This window comes from Panthera onca, chromosome F2 (assembly GCF_046562875.1).
Source record: "Panthera onca isolate mPanOnc1 chromosome F2, mPanOnc1 haplotype 2, whole genome shotgun sequence".
NCBI classification, from domain to species: Eukaryota; Metazoa; Chordata; class Mammalia; order Carnivora; family Felidae; genus Panthera; species Panthera onca.
The window spans coordinates 13,631,683-13,651,197 of record NC_138356.1 but is presented as its reverse complement, the minus strand read 5'-3'; positions in this window follow the sequence as shown (position 1 = coordinate 13,651,197).

The window sequence follows — 19,515 nt, the reverse complement described above, 5'->3', positions numbered from 1 at the left end:
TAATTTGTACTTCCCTTTGATTCAAGAGATGTTTATGAGGAAGTTTGAAAATTATGCATCTAGGGGCGCCTGGATGTCTCAGTCCGTTAAACATCTGACTTCGGCTCAGGTCATGATCTGATGGTTGGTGAGTTCCAGCCCTGCATCGGGCTCTCTGCTGTCAGCACAAAGCCTGCTTCAGATCCTCTGTCTCCCCTCTCTCTGCACCTAGCCCACTCTCTTTCTCTCTCAAAAATAAATAAACATTAAAAAAATAATAAAATAAAATTCTGGTTATAAAGACTTTCCACCCTCTTTAAAAATTAATTTCTACTTTCATGTATCATGATCAGTGAATATTGCTTGCATTGTTTTTAATGAAACATATTCAGATTTGGTTTATTATTTTTTTTAAGTTTACTTGTTTTTGAGAGAGAATGTACATGCGTGTGTGTGCAGCAGGGAAGGGGAGAGAGAGAGGGAGAGAGAGAATCTCAAGCAGTCTCTGCACTGTCAGCACAGAGCAGATGCGGGGCTCAATCCCATGAACTGTGAGACCATGACCTGAGCTGAGGTCAAGAGCCAGACACTCAACCTTCTGAGCCACCCAGGCACCCCTTGCCTATTTTTATATGTTAAAATTTGCATATCCTTCTTTATTAAGTTTTGTTCCAATTACTTACTCGTCTTAGCTTGCCAATATTTTGCTCAAGTCTCTTCTTATTGGTGGGATTCTGATTTTTTGCTATGTCATTTGTTATTAGTATCTATTGCTGTTATTTTTTTATTAACATTCAGAAATGTTTCATATACTCATTGCAAAATTATGAATTTACTAAACACCGTAATTCTGCAACATGCCAGGCAATTCAAATCTACAGAGAGGAGCACCATTGCCCCTCACATACCCATCACCTAGCTTTAATAGTTCTTCACTCAAGGTAAGTACCGTTCCATTTATACACTTCTACCAGCCCTCCACCTGTTTTCCCTGCATTATTTCGAAGGAAATAATAAAATAAAATTGCCAAATTTTCTTCTTTTTCCATGCTTTCAAACAGGTTAACACTAAGATTATCTAATCTTTAAAAGTTTGTCAGGATTCCCCTCAAAACCATCTGGGTCTAGTGCTTTTTCGTTGTTGTTGTTAGCCATGTCTCCTATTTCTTCTTTGGTAATTGTTCTGAGGTCAGATTTGGTGGGCTGCACTTTTTCTAAAAGACCATGTGTTTCATCTAATTTTTCACACATATACAAACAGTATTATAAAGCATGTTTCTTTTGATTTTAAAAAGTCCTCTATTTTATGGTTAATTCCCTTTATATATTTCAATATTATAAACTTTTGTTCTTCTGCTTCTTAAAAGCCACTATTATGAATGAAAAGATAATAAGCTTTAGACCAGGAGAAACATTTGTAAGCAATATATATGATGCATTCAAATATGCACATAACTATGAAAATAATAATAAAACAAGCAGTCTAGTAAGAAAAAATGAACAAAAATTTTGGACAGGTCCACAAAAAATATATGTGAATATCAAATAAGCACACTAAAAGAGTCTCCATATCATTAGTCACCAAGAATCGGAGTGGTGCATGGATGGCTCAGTCATTTGAGTGTCCAACTCTTGATTTTGGCTTAGGTCATGGTGCCATGACCCTTGCACTCATGTCCTTCAGTTGGTGGATGGATTTTTTTTTAAATGTGGCAAATATAATGAAATAATAAAATGAAATTAATGAAATACTTCTTAGGGATTCAAAACAAATGAACAATTGATACATACCAGAAGGATGAATCTCAGATATGCTTTGATAGGTAAAAGAAGCCAGACTTAAAAAGCTATGTGCTGATAATTCTGTTTGTATGATGATGATCTGGAATAGATACACTAGAAGGAAGGAGATGAGGTCATTGGTGACCAGGTTAGGGGACTGGGAGAAGAGGTGACTATGTGAGGAGCTCATGGGGGGATGATGGAATGTTCTGTATCCTGATTGTCATAGTACTTGCACAACTCGATGCACTTGTCAAGAGTCATAAAACCATGCATCAGTAAGAGATTATATTCACTGTATGCAAATATAAAAATAAAAATAAAGTGGATAGGTATCAGGATGGTATAAAGGTAAAAACAAATTCAAGGAAAACAAAATAAATACATCAGATATCCCATTTTTTGCTACGAAATTGCTCTTACTCCTTCACACCCCTCTGTGTGCCAGCAGGCTGACCTTTTTAGGCAACATCAACATACTCCCTTTCCAACAGTCTTTTGGTGGGCACAGCCACATGGGACCCCCCATCATGAGATCAGAGGAGTGAAGAAGGCAATGTTAGGGTATTGATTCTCCTGGCTCCTTCCCTGTGGGACTGCTTCGGGCTGGCTGTGATCTTCCACAAATCACAAAAATTCTTCTGGTCATCCTAGCAACATGAATCTCCCCTTTCACTTTCCGGCATTCACTTCTTCCTCTGATCCTTTTTGATCTAGCCAAGGTAACAATTCCCACTGATACTAGCCCTAGGGGATTACCTCACAGAGGTAAGAGGTTTCCTTACCTCTGTCCATACTTCTGTAAACATTCTTCTATTAAAACCTTTCAAATCATCCAATTTAAATTTGCCATCCGTTCCATGCAGAGATCCTAACTAATAATATAGTGAATTAAGACTCACGAGAATAAATGTTCTGGGGACAGCAAGGAGGCCAGCTTCACTGCATTAAGAAGCTAAAATTTGAATAACTGAGAAATAAGGTAAAATGCACAGAGTGAGGCCATAATCAGCAAGGTCACAATATCTAAAACTAGGTTACTCTTAATTATGTGGGGAAAAATGAAACCATTGGAAACTTCTGAACAGCAAATGCATATTATTAAAGTAATACTTAATAAAGATCAGCTGTATGCAAGATGGATTGGAGTGGAAAACATGAAGTTTGGGCGAACAATTAAAAGAATGATATATGACACGTAAGGCGAAGGAAGCTACACAATCATTATGCAGTGGAAATGACAAGCATAGAAAATTAGACCTTGGGAAGTAAGTGGATACAGGACAAGAAAGAATAAGAGGAGCCAAAGATGACTTTGCAGTCAAAGTCTGGGTGACTGGAAGAATAATGACGTTATTAAAGGGTGACATTTGTTGGGAGTACAGACTGATTTGCAAAGGAAGATGATGCTTTAGAGGTAAGGAACTCACCCCCTCATACCACCATTTCAGGAATTTGCTCTGGGTGGTGAATTTGATTTCAGCTTTGAATTTTTTTTTTCTGCCTACATTAAAGGAAAATCTCAAGTTGTTAATCCCCACTGAGAACCAGCAAATGGCTCAATGTGAAGAATTTATGGAGTCTGATTCCACAGACCACTGGGAAGAGAGGCTCCAATCCCAGGAACAAGGCAACATACTAATTTCTGTGACTCAACTCAACAGGTCAGACAGATTGATGGTTGGACTCAGGCAAAAGTTACTTTGCATTGAATTGGGAAAATGGAAAAACTGTCCAAACCGAAGGAAACACTGAGAATGGAGCTTATCTAGGAGAAGCTGTACCACACACAGGGGTAAAGGTGAGGGGAATCATTATGCCAGACAATTTACTTACTTAGCAGTTTACCAGGCTAAGGCTAATCACCGCAGTGAAATTACTTAGCCTGGGAGGGGGTGATATTTGGATTCGAAGGCCACAGACGTGCATGGTGTCATTCCTGTTCCAGTTCTTGCTCTGGCTGGCAGTGAGCTATGTTTGGTGCAGTGTGGGGGAACCCAGCCATGCTGATCACACTACTGAATCTGACATCTGAGGAACACAGTTTAATAGTAAGCTTAGGTTCCCTGTGTAGTTACTGATACTCTTGCTGCAGACGTGAAGTCTGGCTTGAGAACTGGGGCCCGGGAGGAGATGCAGACAGAACTCAAGCAAGAGAAAGGAAGCTGCAGACGGAATACACCCCAGACGCAGAGTTGTGCAGACGTCAGCGCTTTTTCTTCCCTTCGGTCTCATATAGAATCTAACGCAATATTGGATTCACAGAAGATGCTCATTAAATAAATGTTGAATAGGAGTGGTACGAACTTGTGAGACCCAACCAAGATACTTAGGTTTTGAACAATCCGATTTGCTTCCAGAATCATGAAGTGGAATTCTCAAATACGTAAGGGTAAATAAATGTCTTCTAGATAAGGGGTAAGAGCTGATATGACAAGACAGTATGTATACAGCTCAACAAAAACTGAAGGAATAAGGAGGGATAGGCAGACTGAAGTCACTACTCTCTATTTTTCAAAGAAATCCCCGTGGGGATGAAGCTTTGAGTTAAGAGGGCATATCAGAGATGTTTCAGCAAATCAGTGGTTTCTCAAATTGAAACTGAAACAAGTATAATGCGGATCTGTTCACACATACCTAACTGATAAATTTCTTCCATCTCAAAAGATTAAGAATAGATATTAAAGAGGCATTTCAATGACTGGTTTAAATTCCACACTGCCAAATGAGTAAGGGCACTGTAACAAAAAGTACATGTGAAGATCATCCTACAAAGAACATTGCAGAATCATCTCTTCCTTGGATACGCTTCTCCAACGGTGTTTGCCAGTGGCCAGAACTTCATGATTCAATGTTGACAGTAAAATCTTGAGTTTACATTTTTATCATTGAGTCAGAAGGCTCAGAAGAATCACTAATAGGTGCTGTAAAAGAAACCTATCCAAAAACCCTACCTGCATTTCCAGAATCCCTTGGTAGTTTATTAGGAAGCATCCATATCTGTGATGCTGGATTTTTCAACTGTAAAAGAGATCTTTGTCTTTAGGTTTTTTTTCATTGTCTCTGTCTAGGAGGATTGAAGTAATAGTACTTAGTTTACTGGGGCTGAGCCCCAGAAAAATTAATAAAAGAATACTCATTAAAACATATTTATTAGTTATCTCTAATATGCCATAAATGGATTTACAAGTATTCCTGACAATAGGTGCTATTCCTGCCATTTCAGTTATGATGGAAAACATTAATGTGCCCAGAATATACTGCATACCTTAAGGGCAAAATCACTCTCACTCGTTCTTAATTTTACTGATACAAACACTGAGGCCTGGCTGTGAAGTGCTCAAAGTCACAGAACAATACTACTGCAAACAATAAACTCACACAAAACTCAACTGTGCAACCTCATTTTCATGAAATATACATCAAGAAATCATTTTTATTTTCACATCACCAATGATAGCAAACAATGTAGCTACATTAAGGTATTTATAAGAATCACTATAAAATGCAATGGAGTAACCCCTCCCAATACCAATATGTTTTAGTAGACGGTGAGGGACATTTTAAGTGGACGGGTAGACAGGTATTTATTAAGTTCTTGGTATTTTATTAAATTATTAAAATCACAAAAGCTCTAACAAGTGCTTCCCAGCAGAGAAAGAATACATAAAGAAACCTAACTGAAGGGGCATTTCATTTAAAAAACAATATGCATTATATGATTTAAAAGTTTATTAATTAAAATCTGAATGGGTTCTTTTCTTCAGGCTTAGAGAAGAGTAGAAGTTCCCTTGGGAAATTTTCTCAGCTTTCCTCAAGGCTAAAGAACTTGGTTTTATATAGATTAATAACCTTAGAATTTTATCCTCAAAGAAATGTTTAATAGCCTGATGGATTATGGTATAGTGCAGATGATTTCTATAAAATGTTATCTTTTACTTGTTTTCAGCACAGCAAAAAGGGACCTCATAAAATCATAGTCTCCCTTCCTCAATGTAGTTTCCATTACTCTCTGAGTTTATCAAGAAGAGTAATGATGCTCTGATTAAAAAAGGAACACCAGTGCTGCTGGAGTCGGGCCTCACCAAGGGCAGGCCTGCACATCATTCTTTTGCTCATTTTCCCAGCAACTGTGACGGAGAACAATGGTGAAACACCTCAGATTATGACAACTGTGTAAGGGCGGCTGTGTGTCTTCAGTTCCTCAGGAAACATTGACAAAATGTTTCTAAACGCTGCCTTGCATATACTTATCAGTCTTCTGTTTTTCCTCTCTGTAAATATGTAGAAATATGCTAAAAGAGGCAAAGTCTATCAGCCTCCTGCCCATCAGCCCAGAGTCACTATCCCATTAGTGTGATTCTAAGATCTAAACAGAAAGGGCAGCATAAGAAATGTGATATATTCTGTATTTCTTCAACTTCCCCATCCTCACTATCACTCCTCTGGTTCAGTTTCTTACCACAGCTAAGCTGCTTTCTTGCAAAGGTCTTCCAGGCGATTTGCTTGCTTCCTAATTCATTCTTCACTTCAGGTCAGCACTCTACTCTCTCACTGCCAGAATTTCTAAACCTTTTAGGTTGTTGACCCTCTCAACCCCATTCCCATACATCCCTCCCAACCGCGTAGAATATCCTCCGCCCCCTTTCAAATCTCTTTAGACTTTATTTTCCCCGTCATCCTATTTTTCTGAACTTTGTGTTATTTCCTGTCCAAGTTATGTCAGGTGATTTGATGAGAGTGCTTCATTGATAAAACCTGGTAAGTTTCCAGTGGGTTCAAGATAATTCATCCTGCAGAAATATTCATGTGAATCAGTTTTAAAACACTGGAATTTCTTATCTGTCTCTTTTTAATCTTTAATGATATTTCTTTCACATTATTCCAATGAGACAATTTCTGGTAGTTTTAAAGGCTAACATCTTATATATTTTTAATCACCTTAAGCATATAAAAGGCAATTTGACTATTCACAATGTATTGTCAGAGTATTTTTGGACACTGGAAACATTTCTTGGCAAAGGCAGTGCACTGTTTCCTGAATTGACATTGATCTTCCTTTTAACACACCATGACTAATGTAAAAGTTTGTGAATATTTTCTACATGTTGGTTCTACATATGACCACAAGAAATTATATAAGTGCAGAATTAGTCACATGGTTCTGTTGTTTAGGATCTACATGTGGAAATGGTCCATATGTGAATGATTGGTCCTGAATGATTTATGGAGAATATGAGGTGATATAAATCCTATTGATATTATTGGTTCCGACTTAAGACACATGAGGTGTACAAAACTGAATCTGAGCAGAAACTGGTTTTTCTACTCTCTTTACCATTTTTTTTTCTCATCAAAGCAAAACTTGGAAAGCCATACATATTCAACACTATACAATTTGGTGTTCAAAGCCACTTTGTCCCAGAGCATGTACTATGCTAAATGGTATCTGTATATAGTCCTTTATTCAAACTCTTAGGACCAGGTGTGCTTCTGAATGCAGAACTATGCATATTTTAGGAAAGCAAAACAGTGCATGCATCTTCCATTAAAAAAGACTCCCAGAGGAACCCTGAGCAATATCCTATAATCAAACACATTAGTGTGTCAGCAGTGAAAATCATGACTATTCACTTAGGAATAATGAACTTTATAAATGGCCTCTTCTCAAGATAGACAAGGTTTTGCAGCCAAATGAGTAATAAAGACAATTTTAATTTTTTCAGCTTTTGTGGATTTCAGAATTGTAGATCGAGGCTTTTGGACCTGTGATGTTTAATGAAAAGTAGAACATAGATTCTGCTCTCAAAGAACCCAACAAGTGTTAATATTTAGCTAGTTCACACTGGTAGACCCAATACTGGTGGTAAAATATTAAAATACTTTTTTTCCAGTGATTAAGTGGCCATTGTCCCAAGCCACTCAAGGACTCTCCCTTCCAACCCATGCATCTCCTGAATGCCTAGTGCTTCTCCTGCACCTACCATGACCCAACTACGGAAAGAATAACTTTGGCTCCATGGCCAACCTCTGTGTGGTTGGTGGGTGTCTGAACCATACCAACTGTTCAAAATTTTGAATATCACTCCTGAAATCACAGGATATTACTGAATTTTGACAGAGCCAGAGAATTCTGACAGAATGAGAAGAGGTTGAGAGAACTAAGGAGTCCTACTTCCTTTTACTTTTAACTTTTATAGATCAGAGGTTTGGGTAACCAAAAAGCCAGTGAAATCATCCACAATCCTGTTTCTACTGTCCAACAAGGACAGCCAGTCCCCAAGAGAGCAAGCAGGGAAGGGGTGACCCCAGGAAAAGATTGTCTTCCATGATCTCTCATCAGTGGCTTTCATAATTATATTCATTATATTTACCTCAGATGTAGGAAATTCCATATATGCTCATTGATATTTTTTTTCAACAGATGTGAATTTTCAGCATGGCGCCATTGAAAGAGAACACGATTTGATGAAAGACCTATTGTTAAGAACCTCTCCTTTACTTTTTAGAAATAATATCCCTGAGCAAATTCCAACCTCGCTGAGTGTTATTTGTATTTTTCATCTATAAAACGAGTATAATAGTTCCTTTCTGATGCCAGGATGTTTGTAAATATTTATGAGATGGTATATATTGCTACACTAATACAAGACATTACCATTTGTTTCTTTATCAGATTGAAAGTGACTCTTTTAGATTCCTGTTGGGTTTTTTTCACTGAATTTGATCAGCCCTGATGGTCATGCTTCAGAATGAGATATATTGATCTGTCCCTACCCTGCCCAACTGGCCAGAGGTCACAGTGTTGAGTGGATACTAATTAAGACTTTCATTAAAAAATGCTGCCACCTCTGATTTAGTGTGACAGGCAGTACAACAGAGTTGCTAAGAGCATGGGAATATGATTGCCTCGGTTTAAATCCCAGCACTGGCACTTACTAGCTTAAGCAAGTTACTTAATCTCTTTGTTTTTCAATTTCCTCATTGCTTAAATGAGGATAATAACTGTTTCTATCTCATAATCTTGATATAACACTGAAGTGATTTAGTGAATGCAAACCACCTACTACTGTGCCGAGCAGAGAGTAAGCTTTAAGTGCTGACCATGGCTGGAAGGACACCTGCCTCCAGGAGGAGCCCTTGCCACAGTTACTGCAGACTTGTTAACTGCTGGCCAGCCTGTAGAGGCTGCTCTCGACTCAGTTTCTCCGGGGCCATGCAATCAAAGCAACTCAACTCCTTATCAGACCTTTCTCATGGTCACTGCCATTGCTGCTGCCATCCTTCTCCTTCCTTTTCTCCTCCTCCGCATCATCCTACCCTCCTTCCCCTCCTCTTCCTTTTCCTAAAATTCACCTGTAATGCACGTCTCTTAGTACTGTAAGAGCCAAGGGCACTTGGCTCACGATGGGCTCACGATGGGCCACTCTGACATGAAGATTATTCTGAGCTGAAGGCAATCGAGACCCTACCTATTCAAGAGAAACTCTTGCCACTCCCTTAACTACACAGAAGGATGCAAATTGAGGACTTTCCCAGAATAATTAGCAGAGAGACATTTTGTCTGAGTGACCTATCTATATGGCAGGGCAAACATCTAATTACCAAACATCTTCTCTTTTTCCTATTGCTCTGTGAAGTACATTCCTTTCCCCTGAAGTCCCTTTTCCTGATTTCAGGATGACGTATAGACCTCATTTTGCCTGTCTTGGCAATTTCCATGTCTGCTTGGATTCCCCATACACACTCTATTAAATTTGATTTCCTCCTGTTAATCTAATGTCAATTTGACTCTTAGTCCAGCTAAAAGGATCGTTAGAGGGGACAGGAAGTCTTCCTCCCTGACAGTACAAAAACATGTTATTAGTTTTTGCTCTTCCACCGCTAAACTTCCCATGCCTAAATTATTCTACTGCATCTTGATAATACTGAAATAGTTCATCACACACACACACACACACACACACACACACACACACACACGGTCTCCATTTTGTTATCATTATGTCACATTGTAGCTTATCCTCATTGGGCATTTCTGTTCTTATTCCTTTACACATCCAACATTCTATTTTTTTTATTTTTTTTAATTTTTTGAATGTTTATTTTTGAGAGAGAGAGAGTGAGAGTGGGGGGGAGGGTTCAGAGAGAGAAGGAGGCACAGAATCCAAAGCAGGCTCCAGGCTGCCCAACATGGGGCTTGAACCCACAAACCGTGAGATCATGACCTGAGCCAAAGTTGGACACTTAACCGATTGAGCTACCCAGGTGCCCCTAACACTGTGACCCATTTTAATCCTTATCAGAACTCTGAAGTACACTCCACCAAATCAATGTGTCATCCTTTCCACTGGTTTCTCCACCAGCCAGAAGTTTAGCTATGTTTATTAGCCTGTGTCACAGCTTGCTGACAGTCTTTAATTTTCTATCCTATTTTCTAATGCCTATTCCTAAGTATGCCACTTCAAATAAATATTGTTCAGGTGACAGTATTTAAATGGCAAGCAAGAATCATCTAAGTTCATGGAGTAAAGATTCTTTATATTAAAAATTATATTTTTATGTTAAAAAAGATTAAGTTTGCAGAACATCCCCTACAGAGGTTTTTCCCATATCTACAATTTAAGCCAAAACCTTAGATAACTAACTGCATTTTAGGATAATATACAAACTCAGTAGCAAAATTTATTACGCTTGCTAACTTGACCTTGTATTAGGAACTTGTTTAACTATCTGAACTTTGAGAAAAGAATAACCGTGAGGCATGCAAGAAAGAGTAATTCAATTCTTGTTTCTTCTTTTTTTTGATTTCTCCAGTGGCATCTTAAGTAACAATGCTTCCTTTTGATCAGGTTCCCTAGCAAAGAGAGATTAAAATAAAAGTATATGTGCTAACATTTGACAGATTTAGCCATCATAAGGCAATGTGATGATGGAAGCAGAAAGTAGGGCAAGTCAGCCGAGAGCCAAGGAATGCCATAGCCTCTAGAAACTGGAAGAAGAAGCCAGGAACTGATTCTCCCCTAAAGCCTCCAGGGGGAACTAGATCTGATGAGTCCTTGCTTTTAGCCCAGTAAACCTAAGGTTATTCCTCTGACCTCCACAAACATAAGAGGATAAATAGGTGTTGTTTTAAACCATTAAGTGTGTAGTAATTCGTTACAGCAGCAATAAGAAACTGGTATATATTTTGGTACCAGAAGTGGGATGCTGCCATAACAAATACCTAAATCATCATAAAACAGAATTTTGGTAGGAATGTGAAAATTAAAGGTGCTGCTGGTGAGAATTCAGAGGACATGAGGAGCATGTTACTGGCAACTGGAGGAAAGGAGATCCTTGCTACATAGCAGCAGGAATCTTAGCTGAATTGTGTCACGTAGTTATGCACAAAACAGAACATGATGGATATTACCTGAGCAAAGTTTTGAAGATATGGCCTGATTTCTTCATGTTGACTATAGTTCAAATTTGGGAGAAAGAGAGAAATTGAGGGTAGAACTAACAAGCAAAAAAGAATCTGGATTTGATAATTTGCAAAATTCTCAGCCTAACTGGATTGCAAATGACGCTAAAATTAGGAGACTCACTGTCAGAAAAGAATGGTCTGGGGGCACCTGGGTGGCTCAGTCGGTTAAGCGTCTAACTCTTGGTTCGATTCGGGTCATGATCTCATGTTAGTGAGTTCCAGCCCCACATCGGGCTTTGCACTGATGGTGTGGAGCCTGCCTGGGATTCTCTCTCTCTCCCTCTCTCTGCCCCTCCCATACTCTCTCTTTCTTTCACAATAAATAAATTAACTTTAAAAAATTACAAAAGAAAAGAATGCTCTGGAGAGAAAGCCGGGGATGTGCCTAGACTACCTTTTGCCAGTTCCTGGGAAGAATCAAAAGGTCAAAGTATTCAGTCACACAAAAAATTATTTTAAAAGATAAAGCATATGAATCATGGATCCTCTCAGCCATATCAGCAGAAGCCAGGAATAGACATGAAATTATTCGGTAAAGACCTTTGAATGAACTTTTGTCTAGTGGAGTGAATACCTGTGATATATGTTGGAAATCCACAAGGTTTTTGCAAATGTTGTATCAGCAGAAACATCTCCAGCTTGGATTGACAGGGAAGAGAGGGTGAAATCAAAGAAAGCTGTTGGATTCTATAGATAGGAGCCAGGCTGGTGTAACTACTCAGCTACAAATATGCTCCTCTTCATTAAAAAGGAAGAAGGACTCAGAGGGTTCCTGTGGAGGCCCAGAGGACAGAACCTCAGTCCTAGAGGGTGGATCCAGGGGCCAAGAGCCAGGAGCCACAGAGGATTCTTCTCAGACCTGTAAACTGATGGAGGTTTTCATCTCCCAGCTGGATCCCAAAACTGCTTGAGAATAGTGACTTCTTTATTCCTTCCATTTTCTCCCTTTTGGGAAAGGAACTGGATAATTTATTCTTAAATGTTTGGTATAATTCATCAGTGAATCCATCTGGACCTGGCGCTTTCTGTTTTGCAAGGTTACCAATTACGGATTTAATTTCTCTACTGGATATAGGCCTTTCAGACTGTTCCTTCTTGGGTGAGTTTTGGCAGACTGCGTCTTTCAAAAAACTGGTCAATTTCACCTAGAATTTGCCCTGTGACTTCATTTCTCTTCTGGGTCCATGAAGGTCTAAGAAGGATCTTCACCTTTTCCTTGTTTTTAGAAGGGAGCAGTAACTTCTGCACTCCATGCACACTGGGCTGGAAACAGAAATCTCACAGGCTACTTTTTTAAGCAGCATGGTTGAGGTGTGAAAGAATGTAATGAAGACGAAAAATTAAAGAATTTTATTCAGGCAGTTCTGGAGATCTGAGCCACACAAAATAAGCCAACAGAGGGAAGAGGCTGCAAACAGAAGAGGGGGAGCCACGGGGAGAACCAGACAGGAGGGAACACAATCCTGAGCATGGATGAAGTAGCATTCTTGGACTGAGGGGTGAAACAGTCCTCCCTGGAGATCGAGGGTCTGCTACTCATCTGGAGAGGAGTTTAAACATAGAAAGGCTTGGTGTCCATCTCCTCTTAGGTGGACAGCGAAACCAGCAAAATAAGATATGGAAAAGGGCTAATAATATGTGACGGTCAGTAGACAAATGGGACGAATGACACCTGTTAGTCCAAAAACCACAGACATTTTCAATATTCCTCGTCATCATACTTTTTCTGATCTACATATCTGCAAATTTTCTACTCTTCTCTTCCCCCCTCCAAACTACATGACGTTTCATCTTTATTTTTCTCAGTACCAGTCTCCCTCTATATTGCATTATGATACTTTTCAAAAAAATTTTAAGGTAAGTATTAATTGACAGATATGCATTGAGTGTCTACATTGTGCTAGGTAGGCCTCACATCTCTTCTTAAAATGATTGAGATTGGGAACTTCCTCTAATTCATTCTTGATTCCACCAAAGGGTCTGAACCAGGGTTTTATACTTACATAGATAATAGGCAAATATTTAACGTTTAATGGATTAAAAATAAATGAAATTACATTAGTGTTGACATGTTCATTGTTCCATGCATTAAATGGCAGGGATAACAGCTAAAAGGACTCAGCTTTTCTCATGAATCATGTTGTTTAATCCTCATGCAAACTTGTGATGTATATATGGTTATCTCTATTTTACTGTTGAAGAAACATAACTTTCAAAAAGTTAAACAATTTACTCAAAGCTACATAACTAGTAAGGACTCTGCTCTTTGAATAGCCAACTCCAATAGCTTATTTTTTAACCAGCATCTTCTTCAGTCCACAGAGTATACTGCCTGTTCACATAAAACCTTCACTTTTCACCATCAGAACTTGTCAAAAATGCCAAGGTCAAGCATTAAGAAAAAAAGAACTTAGAGGATAAACAAAAAGGAAGACCTTCACCTGAGAATACTTAAGTTGTATAATCGCAATAATGCAGCATTATGAGAAAATAAAAATCCTGAAAAAAGAGTCTCGGTTGGTGAAGTCCCCTTTTGCTCACAAGATACCAACAGACACAGAACCTTGGCTCAGCCTGTCCTTGTCCGCTCAGACATAGTGTGTTTGCTGAGATCAGCATGGAATGCCTGCCTGTGTGCGTAACTCGTCGCCCATACAGCTTTACCACAATTTGTCATGGCTTATATTTTGCTTTCAGTTTTGGCCCTGGTGCTTAGGCTTCTCACTGGTGCCCTGAAGGGCTTTTCCAGGACCATCTGACAACAATCACCTAGGTTGCTGCAGCACAAACACTTTGTGGAGTTGGAGGCACTTGATTGAAAATCACTTACTCCATCCCTGAGAAGTAATATTTTCAGTTTATTTCACACAGACAACACTTTCTCAAATTCAGAGTGGTTGTCTGTTTCCATAGCACAGGTAATTCATTCCAGTTACTTAAGACTGAACTCTAAATCCATGCGCCGTTGGTAATTTAGGACGGATATAAGGAGGAATTTCCTGAGAGCCTTATGGGTTATTAAACACTAAAATGTGCTACAGAAGAAAATTGAAGGACCCTCTTCCTACAAAGGTGTTTAAAAATGGAATCAATGAACATTATCCAGAGTGGGCTAGGGTGAACCCATATGAAGGCAAGGATGTGGGCTAGATGACTTCTCAAGGTCCTTTAACAGGGCTGGCATTCTATGATTCATTTCCTTTAAAATCAATGATCTGTGTTGAGAAAAATTGTATCTTATCAGTATGTGAAGAAATCAAACATAAAATATTCTGGAGGCGATGATAAGCATTTATGGTGTACTAAACCAATCCTGCTGCCTTAGAAGATACTTACCAAGTTTCACTGATTGCAAATGTGGCAGAGATACTATAATCTTAGGGGGGAAAGCTACCAGTTTTTAATGTAGCATTGAAAATTCATGCAGTGAGAATGGAGAAAGTTTTCCAAAATGCTCACCTTCATTTACTGTCTATAGTCAGTAAACAAGAGAGGAGTTAGGAACCTTCTAAAATGTCCCTGCATTCACATTATACATGAACCTGAAGATGTAAATGAGGTTGTACCATGCTATTTTTAAATGGCATATAACCTCTTTATTCTTCCATTTTCATAGACTGTTTAGGCAGTTTTCCATTTAGCATGGCTGTCCTCCAAAATCTGGGGCTCGGGGAAATGAGAATGCATTTTTGTTGTTGAACAATGTTGATTTACTTGCTTGCTGAGCCTCCAAACAAGTCATTTAGCCTAAAGAATAAACATAATGCTGCTTTAACCTTAACCATAAACAAATGAATGAATTGGCAGTAGGTTTTTTGTATTGCACTTCTTCATCTTAAATACCGGAATTGGAAGAGGTGGAAGGACATTTAGGCAGAAACAGTGCAAACAATGTACGTGCATTTACATAGGCTTTGGTACTTGGTGTGACAGAGTACCTTTGTAATTTCATTTCAACTCTTTTTACTTTTGATCATGTGGATGGGTTTAACATTACTGATAATTTCACTGAACTTTGACAGTATTCGTATTTCCGTTTATTTATTAAACAAGTAATTTTTGAGCACTAAATGTGTTCCAGGCACTGTTCTAGCTGCTGACTTTAGTAGTGATGAAAAAGATGAGCCCCTTGTCTTTGTAGATCTTACAATGCACTAGAAGTTACATACGGACAAGATAATCACAACAAAAAAACGTTTCAAATGTGCACATGTGTTTAAACGGGAAAGGCCTGCAGAGTAAAAATTCAGAGGGAATTTGAGGGAGCAAAGGGAAGGGTGCATGGGATGGGATGGGGCTGGAGTTCAGGCACTGAAAGCAATGAGGACACACTGAAGAGAATGTCTGTTCAGGAGACATAACTGAAGGCTATGTATGAGACTGATGATGGAGGACGACAGAGGAGCATGAGACAGTACGAAACTGTTACTATATATAAAAATGCTTGTATACCGGATGTGCTCAACTCAAGTTGAGAATGCCCGGACCTTGGGGTATAAGCCTTTTGGAAATTCATGTCTGACTCATAGTGTGACTTTAGATTATTCAAATAAACATCAAGGGGAGAATAAGATCGAGGCTTTAAATCCCTTAATACTCCTTCTATCAAGGGGTGGGCTCTGTTTCCTGGGTTTTCTTTTTTTGTTTTTTTTTTTTTTTTTTGATTCTGGGCTGATCTGTGACTGACCAATAGAGTGCAGTGGGAATAATGCGATGCCAGTTTGGGGTCAGTCCTTTAAGCAAACTGGCCATTTAGGCCTTTTACCTTACATTCTTTAAGCCACCATAGTAAGAAAACTCAAAACAAAACAAAACACGTGGAGAGGCTTTGAGGCTACACGAAGAGGAAGAGGGGTTCAAGTGAGCTCAATGTTCCCAACATCCCCACTGAGGTGCCAGTGCATGTGAGTAAGGATGATGTGGACCCTTCAGATAAGCACCCCCACCAGCTAAAAATAATACTGATTGATGGCAACTGATGGCCCATAGAGCAAAAGAATCACATAGCTGAACCTTGTCCAAATCAATGACTCAGAATACTGGGGTATCAGTAAATGGTTGTGGTTTCAGGCCACTAAGTTTTTAGGGTACTTTGGTCCAGAGAAATAGGTAATTGGGATAATTTTTGTTTCCCAGGAGTGAGGTGCTGCCATACTGATATCTAAAACCAGTGGCTTTGGGACCCAACAGAAAGAAGCTAGAATGGCCTCAAGGACACTGGCAGTGAAAGCTGGAAGAGCTTTGGGGAGGTTGTTCATGAATACTTGAAAGACAATGAGGAGAACATACTGGAACTGAAGAAAAGGGAACTCTACTTATGTAGTCCCAGAAAGTTCGGCAACACCTATGGCCTGCAGAAATATAGAAGATAAGAAATGTATCTGTGGAACTCATTGATTTAGCTAAGTGGATTTTCAGACAGAATGCTCAAAGGTTGATGATTCTAGCTATGATAAAATAGTCTATTATGAAACATAAAAAAAGAAGTGGCCATTATTTGCTTTTTGAGAATAATTTAGAGAAGATATAGAGTTCCCAGGAAAGTTTTTTCTAGCCAGCAGAAGATTCTCAAAGTAGGAAATGATCCTCAGGCAAAATTCAAATCCAAGTCAGTAAGACTGGGTCTCTGGGAAAGGCTGAGGTCAGGATGAGGCTCAGACCCCTTGTTTCATGCTTTGCAAAGATATAAGGGCATGCCTCACAGATTCTTTCTGTTGGACAATAGCATTTTTAAGAATTTTAAATGCTGTCATTTTTTCCAAGACCCTCACCAGTTGCCCAAGATAGGCCAGTTGCTATCTGGGGAAGTCATGCAAGTATGGCTTTTGTCTAATAAAGTGAAATACAATCTGACATATTAGACACCTACAGAATGTTAAGAGATTTGTACTAAATTAAAACAGACATAGAAAGTACAAAATCAAAGAAAGAAAACTCTGATATCTGTTCTCTTAGCTGTCTATGGAAAGAAAGCAGCCCGAGAAGACTACACAGCTGTGCACCCGGTGCATTTCTCATGGGAAAGGAAGCATGACTCACGTCCCTGAAGGGTGGATCCAAACAACACTGAGAATATTTCCCAGGGGTCAGAGACTGATGACATGTACCTGGCCAGATTCAGAGTCACTATGAATCAGTTACGTGTCTCGTATTTTCCCCCATTTTGAAGGCGAGTGTCTGTGGTGGTTGCCCTGACGGTCTCGTAGTGTATACTGAGCATATGGAGGGCAGATTACTTATCTCTTTAGTTCACAGGTCTTCAGAGCAAGAGGAACCATACTCAAGGAGCCATTCTTGAGGAACTTCATCTAAACCTGGCCCTAATCGTAGAAAACGAGATCGTGGACTTTGAGATGATGACATAATGGGATGAAACTGTGGGCATCTAGCAAGAGGTAAATGAATTCTGCTTGCAGAAGAAACGTGAAGAATTTGTGCCTACAGGAAAGATGGTAGCAGGGGAACCATGCCTCGAATTACTTGAAATTTCCCTTTTGAGAGGTTTGATTCATTTCCCTTCGCACTGAACCTACACTGAACTAGATTCCCTGGAGCATTATGGCACGATGGGATGCAATGATACTATGCTAACTGCAGGCCTAAACTGTAAAGGGACTATACGTTTCTGTCTTCATAGCTTACATCTCTGAGCTGTCTTTATAAATCTGATTTCCCAGTTGAAGACACCACACGGAGAAGATCTAAGACTACATGGAGAAGACGAAGAGCCCCGCTGAGGTCAGCTTTCCAGACATCCCCCTCCAATTCGCAGGCGTGTGAGTAAAGTCAGTGGCCTTTCTGGAACAGTCCAGCTGAATTCCACTGAGAGATGACAAAGTTATACAGGGAAGAACCACCCAGTTAAGCGTGCCCAAATTCTAATCTATAAAGCCACAAGATATAATGGAATGCTTTTTGTTTCAAGCTACTATATTCTGAGGTAATTCTGAGGTAATAGCTGGTGCAGCCCCTTAAGAACTGACTTGGGAGGAACTGAGGATTATGAATGGAATGTGTGTATTTATATCAGTAGAAGCAGTAACTGAAGTAAAGACAGAAGCTTTGATGACTGAAAATAAGGATAAAGGGGTGCCTGGGTGGCTCAGGTCATGATCTCGCAGTTTGTGAGTTCAAGCTCCGCGTTGGGCTCTCTGCTGTCAGCATAGAGCACACTTCGGATCCTCTGTCTCCCTCTCTCTCGGCACCTCCATCGCTCGTGCTCTCTCTTCCTCTCTCTCTCAAAAATAAATAAATATTTAAAAATAAAATAAAATTAAGTACTTGAAAACATAACATTAAAAAAGAAAAGAAAAGATGGGTAGACGTTTAGTGATAGGGCACAATGACCTCAAGGCAACAGGGAATATTGGCTTACAATCCACATAAGCTAATAGCTGACTACTGACAGATCTTTGGCACGCCATATGAGTAATAAATATTGGTTCATATAATGTATGATTGTGTCCATCATTGTAAGAACTTGGAAGCGGCTATGGTCCCAGATGAATCTGAGGAATGAATTAGGTGGCTCTTTGAGTGTTCAGATCCTAAAGACTCACTGCCCTTTTTCCTCAGATTTAGACTTCTCTCAGAGGTTTTCTGACAGATGAAAGTTCTTACTCCATTATATCCATTCATTCAGCAGTATTTATTGTATCATCTGTATATGTACACTCAGTGCGAGGTTCGGTTAGGGATGCGAAGGAAGAGATGTCGTCCCTACACTTTCAAGGGACTTACTGCAGAGTGAAACGGATCAGACAAGGAACTCAAGGAACTCTAATGCAGGAAAAAAAAAAATACTGATTTCTAGCTTTTGGAGAGGGTTGACTGACAATAGGATTTTGGAGTCCAGTCAAGGAGCTTCCTAAGTTTAAGAGGTAAACAATCCACCCCTGAATAGACTAGGGTACCAGACAGGGACAAAACAAAGCAAGAAGCCACTTACTGGAAAAGGTTTTACCAAGGTCTCCGTACAATTTGAAGAAAGATTGTATGCTGAACCTCAGCTTCTTCATTGAGCTTTTAGAACTAGGAACATATTAGAGTCTACATCTCAGAAGAATTGCAAGTAAGTGCCAAATCACTCCAACTAAGAAAATTAGAGGTCTACCTGAGATTAGAACCAGTAATAGTAGGTGAGATATCAGTAATTCCATGAAAATGTTGCTGCCTGAAATTCCAATATAATTCCTGTTGCAAGGGTGGGATAGTGGCTGAGTTGGACATAATTTGTCCATGACTTTATAATAGATGCTGCTACTTAAATCCCAGAGCCACTGCTT